Below are 14,330 nucleotides of genomic sequence, written 5' to 3' on the forward strand. Positions count from 1 at the left end.
CCGAGAATCACAGAAAGAGTCTTGGGCATGGAAGAAGGGGCCAGCCCGACCATCGTCGATGCTCAAGCCTTACCATTACCCCTCTATGCAAGGCCACTTGGCGGAGTGGGCACGCTCAGGCAATGCGTGATTGTTGAAGTGGATGCAATGGTGACATTGTAGAAAATTTGAACCGTTGCGTTCTCAGATCCTTACACCCCCTCGATCCATGTCCCTCTTTTCACTACTGCATGAGATATCAAGGAGGAGCTAGAATGTTCATGTAATGAAGTGGTTTTTCAGAAGAATATGATATACACTTGACTGTATGTGCTTAATCATTCAACACTGATTTGTTGACTGACGCAGGAGAAGGTGATAGGGTTGCAACAAATTCATCAACGAATATTCAGCGAACACTAGAACACATGCCTGCACCGTCAACCGGCAAGTTGCAACTAGAGCCCGGCGCCGGCAACCGACCCAAAGAACCGCGGTAATAGGTAACCAGAATTTTCACATTTGGTTTGCCAACAATTAGAAAATAATAAATATGTCTCCAAAATCCTCTCACGTGATTGGATAATAATTAGTAAAAAATAAACGAATCATACATAATTCCAAAATAATTTTGATAACTTAGTTAACCATGAGTAATATTGATCCATATTAAAATAATGCAATCATAGTTGTGTTACAACATCAATTCGAGTTTCCAACCATCGCAAGGTTCCACTAGCTCAAGGTTCTACTGTCAACTCATGGTTTTGGGAGTTGCGGCAGTGGGTTGCAACGTAATTCCTAAGTTACAACAATGGTGTGAATTGAAGTTATAGCAATCACATGAATCAGAGTTGCAACAATGAAAGTTATCACAAATACGTGAATTGGAGTTGCCGTGATAGTGACAACATGAATTGTATTTGTGGCAATGGGAGTTGCAACAACATCGTGAAATAGAGTTGCAACAGTGGGAGTTGCAACAACATCGTGAAATAGAGTTGCAACAGTGGGAGTTGCAGCAACATTGTGAATTGGAGTTGCAACAATGGGAGTTGCAGCAATGACATGAATTATAGTTGTAGCAATAGAGTTCAGAGTTGCAGCAACAACATGAATTATAGTTGTAGTAATAGAGTTCGGAGTTTGCCCAATGACATGAATTATAGTTGTAGCAATAGGGTTCAGAGTTGCAACAACTGTAAATAGAACATCCCTTATGAAAACATCATAACTTCCATAACAAAACATTTGGCATGTTGTTTTTGCAGATTAAGTCAAAGATAAATTGAAATATGATACCTTTTTAATGTGTAATCATAAAATCATGTCAAATACCAAGGAAATGCAATGGAAAACACCTTATGTCTAAATTTCACATACAAACATTAGAATGGACTAATATATAGTCATAGGAAAGTGAAAAGGAATTAATAATAGGGAAAAGGGTGTATAGAAATATGTCCATTACGAGACCTGTCATCTCTCCCTAGTAAAAATGTTGCATGTCCTCATGCAATGTAATACCTCTTATTAGCCATACTGGGGGGACACTTCTTTTGCCCATTGAAAACCTATCCCTATTGTGAAAAAATTTCATTTCCCTCAAATTCTTGTTGGGAATTGTTATATAGAATCTTTGAAACTTCAAAATTAACATCCTGGAACAAATTTAATGAGATTATAACAACCATCTATAAGGAGTTGCATTGACAGTGTTGTAGGAATTGTGGAAAACTTCTTTTATCCATTATCTACAAAGTAATTTAGTATAAAGTTCTGCAAGCATAATTATCGTATTTTATTATTTTCCCTCAAAACAAGTCATAACCATCCGGTGCACAAATTTTGAGATATAGACAAACCCTTCCTTGCACATAAAAAGTATAGTAGCAGCAATATTGTTATAAGAGTAGTAACAACAACATCCTAATAGCTAAATTCTTGTGACATGATGATGTTTCATTTCCTATTCTTAGTTTTGTGTAGCAAGAATAGGTCGTATTTATTTTATTATTGTTGTCAAATGTCCTTGTCGTTGCTTGCATATTAAACACACTAATAAGTTGGATATGCTACTTAAAATGGTAGATTTGAAAATTATCATGGACAAACAAGAGATATATCGCATTTATAAATGTGGGTTCCCCCTTTCATCTGGTTAATTTTCCATTGTTGGTTAAATTGGAGCAACAACATCTTATCTTTATGGCTACTAGTCCTTGTGTGGTAGTAGCAAGACCTTTTATTGTTATTACTACTAGTTCTTGTGTGGAACCAATGAATACTTTTATCGTTCTTACTATGGGTTCTTGTGTGGTTGCAACAAATTATTTTACTATTGAAATTTTTGAACCCTTCTCATGTATGAATATTGGAGTGGAGATTGATAAGAATGGTGAGGGAATGTTATAGAATGAAAAGGTAATGATACCTCACAAACTGAAGAGAGTGTCAACCTTTGAGAAAGGAAATGGAAATGGATGAGGAATTAGGATGGAATTATAAGTGTCTTTCCAAATACAAATCCACGACATTGAATGAACTTAGCTTAAATAAAGGAAAAAGAAACATACCTACACCTACCTAATAGATATTATAACAATTCATTGATAAGTGTTGTAGCAACTCACTGGTAGGTGTTGTGGCAACTAGCTGATAGGAATTGTAGTAATTGAAGTAGAACCTATGATGGCACTTGTAACAATAGCAACTCCTGTAATAATCTACATGGAAATTTACAACAATTGTATATGATCAGGTGATCTATTTTTAACTCAAAAATGAAAGTTATTAGAAATTCTTGAAACCATCTCCAAATAGAAGTTCTTGTTATTATGAATCAAACAACGTTCGTTTAACCTCAATTCAACACTGTATACTCAAGTTACCTTGTGATGGTCATTTAGTGAAACAACTAAAATTGAGAAGGGCAGCAAACTCGGATTTTGTATTGCTGAGTTAGCAAGGTGACTCTGTAGGGTACGACCCAGTGACAAGTTAGAACATGGCAATTTTTGGTTCACTGATTTTTGGGCGTATCTGATTGGTTCATGCTTAATTGAAGTGGACCAATGAATGGGTGCCACATGGCCTAGTCCTGGGTTGCCATTTGGCAGCCCAACGTCACTTAAAAATTTGGTGTGGGTCAGTCAAAGGCCCAACCATATTTAGACCCCTCACCTCCTAGCTATCATTCTAGCGCTCTACCAACTCTGCTCACTGTGGTGCTTGTTATATTATGGGTAGAACCAATACTTGAAACTTTATGTCTCCATCATTTGGAAAGAGGGGTCAGGATGCTAGTCCCAACCCCCGGTCACTTTATTTCCACACAACCCTTGGCTGAGTTTTCGAAGGAGCTCACCAAAGAGGGTTTTCGTAATGACCCTTAGCCCTCGTTCGTGTCCACCACATGCAACCATGACACGGAGCAAAAGGAGCTATCGACGGTGGGGCTAGGGAAACGCCCTAATCCTTTGTCTGATGCACACCCATAGGACCATCGTTTGTAGGTTTAGGTGCCAATGATAGGAGATTGAGGCAACGGGCCAGCCACAACTCCTATGGACCATTACGTCACTGCACGCCAGGAGATATGGAGCTCGATGGGAAGACTAGCTTATTAGTCCAACCCTCAGTTTGATGGCGCTAATATGACCACATGTATGACATTGAGGGGATTAAGTGGCAGGGGTAGGGTCTTGTTCACGATAGAGGTGAAGAGCTCATAGATTTTAGAGTTTTAGGCCAAATTGAGCTCAGAAAGAGTCCACTTAGCATTTTCTCGATGTTTTGAATCCATTTGTGACCTCTAATGTCTAATTTAGGCACATCTAAGTAGCCTTTGTGCATGCTTTAGAATAAAGGTGTATTGATCAGTCAAGGTTTGGAAGAATTTCTGTAAGGTATTTGGGCTTGGAGAACACCTTGTAGGGGTATTCTCACCTTCATAAGTCTACTGCAACAATTGTAACTTATAGGGTTCAGCTCAGGTTTAACTTCTCTCAACATCAAGTTTTATTTATGTGCTTCAATGTGGAATTGAAGCGTTCACATGCTCTTTTTAACTCATTTCATTTGGAGTATGTCATATTTGTAGGAGATGTGTTGTGTTGTTGTTGTTTGTGAGAGTTCTTTGCAGGAGGACATTACCTTTTAGGGGTAATAGCCACCTATTTACTTGCAGAAAACATTTATGTACTTCATTTGATACTAAATATTGTTGGGTTGTGTTATATTCTTTCCACGTAGTTAATAGGGAATTTGAAGGGCACCCGTAACCCCACTTTATGGGGTCCGGGGCAGCGCCCCGGAAAATTTTGGTTTTGGACCATATGTTAGGTTGGGCGGACCCACCTATGGTTTTGGGCATAATTTTCGCACATGTTTTTGGACGTGATGGTTTTCGGTCCATGGTATTGGACGCGATGGTTTTCGGTCCATGGTATTGGATGCTTCGGCATGTATAAATATGTATTGTAACATTGAAAGGAACATAATGAAAAATCAAGCTGGTAGTCCCGGTTTTGGGATCCAGGGAAAAATCTCTGTGCATATGTGTTTTATGGGTTATGCTCTCGCATTGTTTATTTTCTTTGTTTAAGAATTCGTATGCAGGTAATTTCTGTACAGGGTTAAAACCTACATTTGGTATCATAGCTGTTTTGGCTTCAAGGGGACGCCTTTGTTGCTGAGGGGTTTCGCTCGGGCCTGTGGTAGACCCTGTTCAGTGGGAGATCTGCGAGATCGATTCTGGTGGTGAAAGAAGATGGCGAGCAGTGGAAAGATAGAGATTGAGAAGTTCAATGGTCAGAATTTTGAGTTGTGGAAACTCAAGATGGAGGATCTGTTGGTGGATAAAGATCAGTGGATCGCGGTAGATCCGGGTACTAAACTATCGGGAGTGACCGATGAAGAATGGAAGAAGTTGGATCGGAAGGCAAAGAGCACAATACGTGTGTCTCGGATTCAGTATTGCCGAATGTATCAGGGGAAGCTACGGCAAAGGCTTTGTGGGTCAAGTTAGGGACTTTGTACCAATCTAAGTCTCTGCTGAATAAGCTATTCCTGCGGAAAAAGTTGTATAACCTGAGGATGAAAGATGGAGACTCGGTGACAGAGCATTTGAATGTGTTTAATACTGTGGTAAGTCAGTTATTATCTGTTGATATTAAAATTTCAGATGAAGATAAGTGCATCAGTCTGTTGTGTTCTCTACCAGATTCGTGGGATAGTCTGGTTATTGCAATAGGTAGCAATGCAACTGCTTTGCAGTTTGATGAAATAGTCTCAGCCTTGCTGACGGAGGAGATGAGACAGAAAAATATGGACAACCAGAATGGTGATGCCTTGTCTGTACGAGGACGGTCCCAGAACAGAAACAAAAATAAGTCATCGAGTGGGAGATCTAAATCTAGAGGGAGATCTAAATCTCCAGGAAAACCTACAAAGGTGGTGTGTTGGAAATGCGGAAAGGAAGGGCACTTCAGAAGGGATTGTAAATCTAAAGCTCCTGATAAAGGAAAGGGATCTGATGATGCTCCTTCTGCAGAGGCGAAAACCACCTCAGATGAAGGTGGGGATGTGTACCTGGCTTCTTCAAGTACACATGTAGATCATGAGGCATGGTTGATTGACTCAGGTGCATCCTTTCACTTCACTCCCCATAGAGAGTGGTTCTGCGAGTATGAGAATACGATGGTGGTGATGTCTTCTTAGGAGATGATAGGAAGGCTAGAGTCATTGGTCGGGGAAAAGTAAAGTTGAAGTTGCAAGGTGGAAGGGTTAGAACACTTCCGGGTGTTCTACATATTCCTGCATTGGCCAGAAATCTGATTTCTGTAAGCAAGTTGGATGATGCAGGTGTAAAGACGGTGTTCGAGAAAGATACCTGCAAGATGGTTCAAGGAGCACTAATATTAATGCGGGGAGTTCGGATTGGAACTCTGTACAAGCTGCAAGGTAGCACTGTTGTTGATGGGTGCAATAGTTCTATGGTTCCTAAAAATGGAGTAGAGAATCTAGTGGTCTCTGGAGAGAAGACCATGTTGTGGCATCAAAGGCTTGGACATATTGGAAAGAAGGGCCTTCGAATACTTCATGGTAAAGGTATGGTAGAAGGTATGAATAATAGCTCTCTGGATTTTGATTTCTGTGAAAATTGTGTATATGGGAAGCAGAATCGGGTGAGTTTCCCCTCTGGTGGTAAGAGGACGAAATAGATATTAGAGCTTGTGCACAGTGATGTGTTTGGACCTGTGAAGGTTCCATCACTGGGTAAGTCTGTGTACTATGTATCATTCATAGATGACTTCTCAAGGAATACATGGATATATTTTCTTAAGAAGAAATCTGAAGTTTTTGACAAGTTAAAGAATTTAAGGCTCTGGTGGAAAATCAGACAGAGAAGAAGATAAAGGTGCTGAGGACAGATAATGGTGGAGAATTTTGCAGCAAGGAATTTGAAGAATTTTGTAAGAAGTGTGGTATAGCACGGCAGAAGACTACTCCATATACACCTCAGCAAAATGGAGTCGCAGAAAGAATGAACAAGACGTTGATGGAAAGGACAAGAAGCATGCTCAGTGGTGCCGGGTTAGGACAGGGATTCTGGGCAGAGGTGGTGGATACTGCATGTTACCTGATCCACATATCACCTTCATCAGTGTTGGAGGATAAGACTCCACAAGAAGTATGGACTGGTAAGAAACCCTCTCTTTCACATCTAAGGGTATTTGGATGTGATGCATATGTACATGTTCCAAAGGAGAAATGAACCAAGTTGGATAGTAAATCTGAAAAGTGCATCTTTATTGGGTATAAGGATGGTTTAAAGGGTTATAAGCTTTGGAACCCAGTCACACGGAAGGTTGTGTACAGCCGAGATGTGTTGTTCAGAGAGGTAAAAGATGTTATTCAACATGAAGTCCAACCAAAGGAACCTGAGAAGATAGAGTTTGAGCCAAAGGAGGAAGAATCAGACTCTGCAGCAGAGGAGGAATCAGAAGATGAAGAGCCACAAACTCCGGCTGTGAGAAGATCAGTTCGAGAAAGAAGGCAGCCAGAAAGGTATAGTCCATCTGTGTTCAGTTCAAATTTTGCTTTGTCTGTTACTGATAATGATCCCAGAACTGTGAAGGAAGCAGTGGATTCAAAGGATGGAAAACTCTGGAAAGAGGCCATGGTCAATGAAATGGCATCTTTGCACAAAAATGAGGCTTGGGATCTGGTGGAGTTGCCGGCTGGAAGGAAACCCATTGGCAGCAAATGGGTGTTCAAGAAGAATACAAATGCAGAAGGAAAGGTGGAGAAATACAAAGCTCGGTTGGTAGCAAAAGGTTATTCCCAGGTGTCGGGAATTGATTTTGGTGATATTTTTTCTCCTGTTGCCAAGGTAACTTCTATTAGATTACTTTTATCTGTTGCTGCTGCTTTTGATTTTGAGGTAGAACAGATGGATGTGAAGACAGCATTTCTTCACGGGGATTTGGAAGAGGAAATATACATGAAGCAACCTGAAGGCTTTGTGGTGAAGGGTAAGAAAGAACTGGTATGCAAGTTAAAGAAGTCTCTGTATGGGTTAAAACAGTCACCAAGGATGTGGTATCAGAAATTTGATACATTTATACAGGGACTTGGCTTCACCAGAAGCAAAGCAGATCATTGTGTGTATTTTAAATTAATTGGTGACCGTATTATTTATCTGGTCTTGTATGTGGATGATATCTTGCTGGTTGGAAATGACAAAGAAATTATCCAGGATTTGAAGACCTAATTGTCCTCCAAATTCGACATGAAAGATCTTGGTGCTGCAAACTATATTTTGGGCATGGAAATTAAAAGAGATCGGTCAAAGGGGAAGCTCTGGTTAAACCAGAGGAAGTATGTCGAGACAATACTCTAGAGGTTTAATATGCAGGATAGTAAACCGGTGAAGGTTCCTATTCCTGTAGGTGTGAGGTTATCTGCTGAACAGTGTCCCAAGACACAAGAAGAGGAAGAGGACATGTCCCGTGTTCCATATGCAAGTGCAGTGGGTAGCCTGATGTATGCAATGGTCTGTACTAGACCAGACATTGCACATGCAGTGGGAGTATTGAGCAGGTTTATGTCAAAACCTGGGAAGGAGCACTGGACAACAGTGAAGCGGGTTTTCAGGTATTTGTGTGGCACTAGTGATTATGGTTTGTGCTACCAAGGAAGACCAGGATTGGACAGAGTGTTGGATATTCATGGCTTTGTTGATGCTGACTGGGCTGGAGATCTGGATCAGAGAAGATCTACAAGTGGGTATGTGTTTAACCTATTTGGAGGTGCAGTCAGTTGGATGAGTAAGAAACAATCTGTAGTGGCACTATCAACTACAGAGGCAGAATACATGGCAGCCACTCATGCAAGCAAGGAAGCAGTTTGGTTGCAGAGATTGTGTTCAAGTATGGGGTTAGTACAGAGAGCTATAATAATAGACTGTGATAGCCAAAGTGCAATTTTCTTGGAAAAGAACCCTGCTTATCATTCAAAGACAAAGCACATTGATGTTCAGTATCACTTTGTGAGGGATATGATAGAAGACAGAAAGGTGTTGATGGTAAAGGTGGACACGTTGAAGAATACTGCAGATGCATTGACAAAATCTGTGAGCTCTGAGAAGTTCTCTTGGTGTAGAGAAGTAATGGGAATCTCAGGGCTGAAAAAATGACTAAGCTCTCCTGTGGCTCCCTGTGGAAAGAAAACAACAAGTGGGAGATTGTTGGGTTGTGTTATATTCTTTCCACGTAGTTAATAAGGGGTTTGAAGGGCACCCATAACCCCACTTTATGGGGTCTGGGGCAGCGCCTCGGAAAATTTTGGTTTTGGACCATATGTTAGGTTGGGCGGACCCACCTATGGTTTTGTGCATGATTTTCGCACATGTTTTTTGGACGCGATGGTTTTCGGTCCATGGTATTGGACGCGATGGTTTTCGGTCCATGGTATTGGACGCGATGGTTTTCGGTCCATGGTATTGGATGCTTCGGCATGTATAAATATGTATTGTAACATTGAAAGGAACATAATGAAAAATCAAGCTGGTAGTCCCGATTTTGGGATCCAGGGAAAAATCTCTGTGCATATGTGTTTTATGGGTTATGCTCTCGCATTGTTTATTTTCTTTGTTTAAGAATTCGTATGCAGGTAATTTCTGTACAGGGTTAAAACCTACAAATATATGAGTGGTGTACTCATGTTGACAGGCCCAAAGATGTAGCCCAGGAGGGGTGAACTCTATCAACAAACATTTTGTTATGCTCTTTATTATGATTACATGGATTATGTGTTTTTATGTTCATTATGGTAAGTTACATATGAATATTAATTCATGACTTCAAGAGACATTGGAAAAACTTTTTGTTTCAAGGCCCATTTTTACCTTGTAAAGTGTCAACATGGTCCTAATTTTTTTTTATTCGATTTTGGAAAAAAAGAGAAAAGTTAACTACTCTAATTTCAGATCAATTTGGTATCAGAGCACCACTTGACCAAGTTGAAAAAATGGGCAGCCAAGAGTCTCCAAGAGCTAGAGGAGCAAAATTTGGCTCTTTGTATGGACAACATAGAGTTGAGAAGGATGTTATAAATATATGAAGAGGAGAAGATGAACATATGTTTTTCATAAAAGCAAGTGCTTGATGATCAAAAGGTGACAATATGAATGACAAGTTTAAGGAGGTAATCGAAATCTCAAGTACCATTCCTTCCATTTACGTGCATAACACTTATTTTTCAATGTTTGATCAACATACCAAAGGATTAGGTATGAATTTTTTTTCCATGATGGATTATGAAGGTGGATGCCTTGACATAAGTGGCCAAGATATTGTCAATCCATTTATGGCTCAGGGGAGACCGAAGTATCAGGGATTGGGTTATGGTTGAAGGGAGTTTGGAGAATGCCCCAAACGGCTTGAGGAACATCAACCATCTTGTTAAACTCACATGGACAGCAAAGACAATATGAAAGATAAAACATGCAATACAATTTTATTAACAAGAGATTTACATTTATAGTACATTATGTGATTCTTGGGTTTCAGATCCTAAGGTCTCTTGGACTGCTTTGGTCTATTCGGCTTCCACACTAACCCATTTAGGATTAGGTGTCCAACATTCCCCCCTTAATCCGAAGGGTTATGTATGAGTCCAAGAAGAGAGCTGTAATACAAAATGTGCAAAAAATGCATGGCAGCACTAGGCTGAATGTGCTCTATGAAATGTTGGTATAAAGGGTAGTGGTTTAAGGATGACCACCAACACTGGAACACTTAGTGCAGTTCCCGGAACTCTTCCAAAACTGGCAAGAAACGGAAGTTTTCTGCTAGAGGAAATGATCCTATTGTTTTAAAGAGGGAAACCTTCAACCATAAAAGGGAGGTCTCACCCCGCATAAAAGGTAAAACTTCAACCTAAAAAGGGAAGTCTCAACCTGTGATGGTTTAAGGATGACCAACAACTCTGGAATGCTTAATGTAATTCCTGGAACTCTTCCAAAACTGGCAAGAAGCTGGAATCTTCTGCTAGAGGAAGTGTTCTCAATTGTGTTCCTGGAATGCTTCCGAAACTGGCAAGAAGCTGAAGTCTTCTGCTAGAGGAAGTGTCCCAGATTGCCAACTGAAGGCATGTTCAGGGGCATCTTTGTCGCTGGCTACAACTCTGAAACTGGTGTGGCAGGTTGTGGCTCAGGCTCGCTTGATGTGACTTTGAAGCTTGTAGATGACCATCATTTCCCCCCCTGTCAGATACAAGGTGAGATGATGGAGAAAACTCAACTGCAAGACTGTTCAATATTCTGGAACAAGTTCTGACATGTGTTTGGAATATCTTCTTGGCTGTTGATGCCCATTGCCAAGAAGCGATCCTGGGATTGCAGGACGTTTGTTTCTGAAGCATCTGTGTGAAGAATGGTTGGTTTTATGACAGTGCTTACATGGATGAAGATCAAAACCGTGATCTTTCAAATGGCCAACTCGGTCACAGTGTTGGCATTTCACGATCTGTTGTTTTTGTTGTTGTTGTTGTTGCTGCTGCTATGGAAGAGGGGCAGAGTCTAGAACAGCTGAAGCTGAACTGTCATGAGGAGTAGGCGCACTGTCATGAGGAGCGGGTGAACTGTCATGAATGAATCCAACACTCTGAAACTGAATGGGCTTGGCATAGTTTGGAATATGAAAGGACAAGTCCTTGTCATATCCAAGACCAGTTCTGTGCTTGTTGTGGACAAGCTGTTCCCAAGGTCTGATGATGGGCTTGGGAAGTGCAGACTGAGTTTTTGCATCTGCATATACAACTGCTGCTTTATTTGAATGAACTGTACCATTATTAACATGCTGCTGATGGGTGGTTGTCTCAATGTTCTGAACAAAAACAGGTTCAGAATGGTGTCTATTTTGATGTAGCTCTTCTTGTTGCAGCTGTGATTCAAGCCGCAAAAAATTGATCTTTTCCTGTGCATTTTGTAGACATGTCTGAATTTCTGAGAGAGATCCTTTGCTGATTTGTAATGTGTCATCAACAGTAGATAATATCAGAGTTTTAAGGAACTGTAATACTTCACTAGTTCTGGCCATTTTTTCTTCAATGTTTGATTTACACCTTAAAAAACTGATCACAACTACTACTCAATGCAGAAAAGTAATATCTACTCACAGTACACAGCAATATCCTTTATAAATGTTAGCAAATGATCAGTGTGCAATATAAAGGATTACAATCAGCTCACCAAAATCTTTATGCAGCAGTGGAATCAAGGAATCAATGCACTATAATGAGTTTTAAATACAATGCCACAATTGGGGCAGCAGCAACTGCAAACTTATTTAAAACAACAGCTTCAACGTATTTCAGGCAGCATCATAACGTATTCAGGCAGCTTTAATCACAGTTTTCGATGCATTCAATACAGCTCCAGGTCAGCACACAAATAAATCAATGAGCGAATATACAAAACTGATTTCTTTCTCTACAATACTTACTGAACTTGTGGTAACTTAGAAGAAGAGCATCGATATTATACTACTCAGAGAAGCTTTTCAAAATATCAAATCTTAAAGTCTGTCCGCAGTATCGTTGCAGATAGAAACATGAACTTTGTCATTCCCTTGGACTTGAATAATAAAATGGCAAATGTTGTAGAAGTGTTGATCAATAGTGGAAGACAAATTGAGACATTCAACTTTGTTCATGCATAGGGTGTTTTCCAGCAGCATAACGAAAATCCAAAAGAAATATATGTTTCCATATGCGGCTATACCAAAACTTCAGCCATAAACAAATTACCTCGTGACTTCCTCCTCTCCAAAGTCTCCACACAGAAACCTGAACCCGTTTATGTATAAGCTCAATGTCTAAAATTGTCAATGCACGGGCCCGAAGACGCCAAGAGTAATAAAGACACTCAATGACATATAGCTACACACTCAATGCCATTGGATTCCAGCTTGCAGATAATGCCGAGATCCCCTAATGCGGTCGATTCTCTTCAATAGCCATTGTAATACCAACGAAGTTGATAACAATTCAACATTGTCCCGAGCAGTGAATCAGAATTCTCATTATTTGTTTGCACCATATTTATGAAATTTAGTGCCCTCTAAGAAGAATGGACGACTCAAAGCTTCTGAAGCTTTCAAACGTTCCGAAGGCTCAAACTTGAGAAGTCCTTGCAGCAAGTCTATAAGTAGTACAGATGAATGGTCCACAATCAGGCTGTTGTGATGAGGGTAACAATGTTTGAATGCCCAAAAAATCAAATGCCAATGAGAATTTTGTAATAAACTTCCAACTTCAATACTGTATAATGAACTACCGAGACCCTAGAGTCAAACTGTTCTAGCGAACCATCACAATGTAGAAAATTGACATCGCATTATGCCAAGTCTTCCAACTCCCAAACATGCACTCAGACTCATGGTTATATCCATACTGTTCCAGTGAATTCATAAAAGAACATAACTAGGAGAGATAGTTCAAATCATGGTTAGCTACCAAAAGGTTTCATTCAAGTGATGAGTTTGAAACAAGTTTCTCGGTATTAGGTCCAGAATCCATGGGCGTTGGTGGTGCAAGCCCTTGAACGGGCCAACGAGAGCCAACTTCAATGATTATATGCCAATTACGGGAAGAGAAATCCTTCTTGTGATGCAGACATTAAGGCTGTATATAGGGATCTTGGAATTCAGGATGTTTTTCTGGAATATGAGCGTACTAGTTATAAGGAGCTCATTTCTTCCATCAAGGCTCAAGAGAATGAATCTTTGTAGCTTGTGCTGAAGTCTTTACAAGCGACATAAGTAACATCTAAAATGTCAGCTGTTGGACTGCTTCCAGCAGCTCTTCAGGGTATTGATATCAGGGAAATGCTTACCAGTGCATCTATTATGGATGAAGCGACAAGGATTCCTGTGGTTAAAACCAATCCTGCAGCCTTGTTGGCACTATGCTGGTATTGGGCCTCTGATGGTAAAGGTTTCAAGGATATGGTTGTTCTTCCTTATAAAGATAGCCTGCTTTTATTTAGCCACTATCTGCAACAGCTTGTCATGGAATCTCTTGGAAAAGAGTTTGATTTAGATGGGAACCGGGTCAACCAAGGCCTAACTGTATATGGGAACAAAGGAAGCACAGATCAACATGCCTATATTCAACAACTGAGAGGAGTTCACAACTTCTTTGTAACCTTTATTGAGGTGCTCCGCGACAGACCACCAGGCCATGACTGGGAACTTGAACCTGGTGTTACTTGTGGGGACTACCTTTTTGGTATGCTGCAGGGGACAGGGTATGCACTTTACTCAAACAATTGAGAGTCTCTGACAGTGACAGTGCAGGAAGTAACTCCTCGATTAGTGGGTGCCATGATTGCGCTGTATGAGCGTGCAGTAGGGCTCTATGCTAGCTTAATCAATGTCAATGCTTATCATCAACCTCAAAACCGCGAGAAAAACTCGAGGCAAAAATATTCCTCTACACAATCCCGCAGGCTCAAACCTCAAACAGTACAATTTTCACCATTTTTCTTGGCCCTTTGATAGAAAAGATCCCTCAAATTACACAGGCAAGAGCAGCAGCCGCAGACCTTAACTTGCTAGATTATGAGATTCCTTTTGTTGAGCACACGGACGGTTCCAACCGGAGACTAGAAATTTGCAACAATACTCAACAGAAAATTTTTGTTTTCATGGCAACGGGTGGCGCAACAATTCTCAACAGAATGGATTAAATTTTTGTTTTCATGGCAACGGGTGGCAGACATAAAACACCGCAACAATTCTCAGCATTGTATACATTATGAATTCAATATAAGCAGCGTTGTA

General features: G+C 40.4%; 1 pseudogene; it reads left to right on the top strand.

The window, feature by feature from the left end:
• Positions 1–13,319: 13,319 nt before the first annotated feature.
• LOC149172458 (glucose-6-phosphate isomerase 1, chloroplastic pseudogene) lies at positions 13,320–13,820 on the top strand (annotated as a pseudogene).
• The last annotated feature ends 510 nt before the right edge of the window (positions 13,821–14,330 follow it).

The sequence above is a fragment of the Pinus tabuliformis genome, chromosome 4_2 (genome assembly GCF_031772625.1).
Source record: "Pinus tabuliformis cultivar Carrire ecotype Pingquan chromosome 4_2, CPIR1, whole genome shotgun sequence".
Classification (NCBI taxonomy): Eukaryota; Viridiplantae; Streptophyta; class Pinopsida; order Pinales; family Pinaceae; genus Pinus; species Pinus tabuliformis.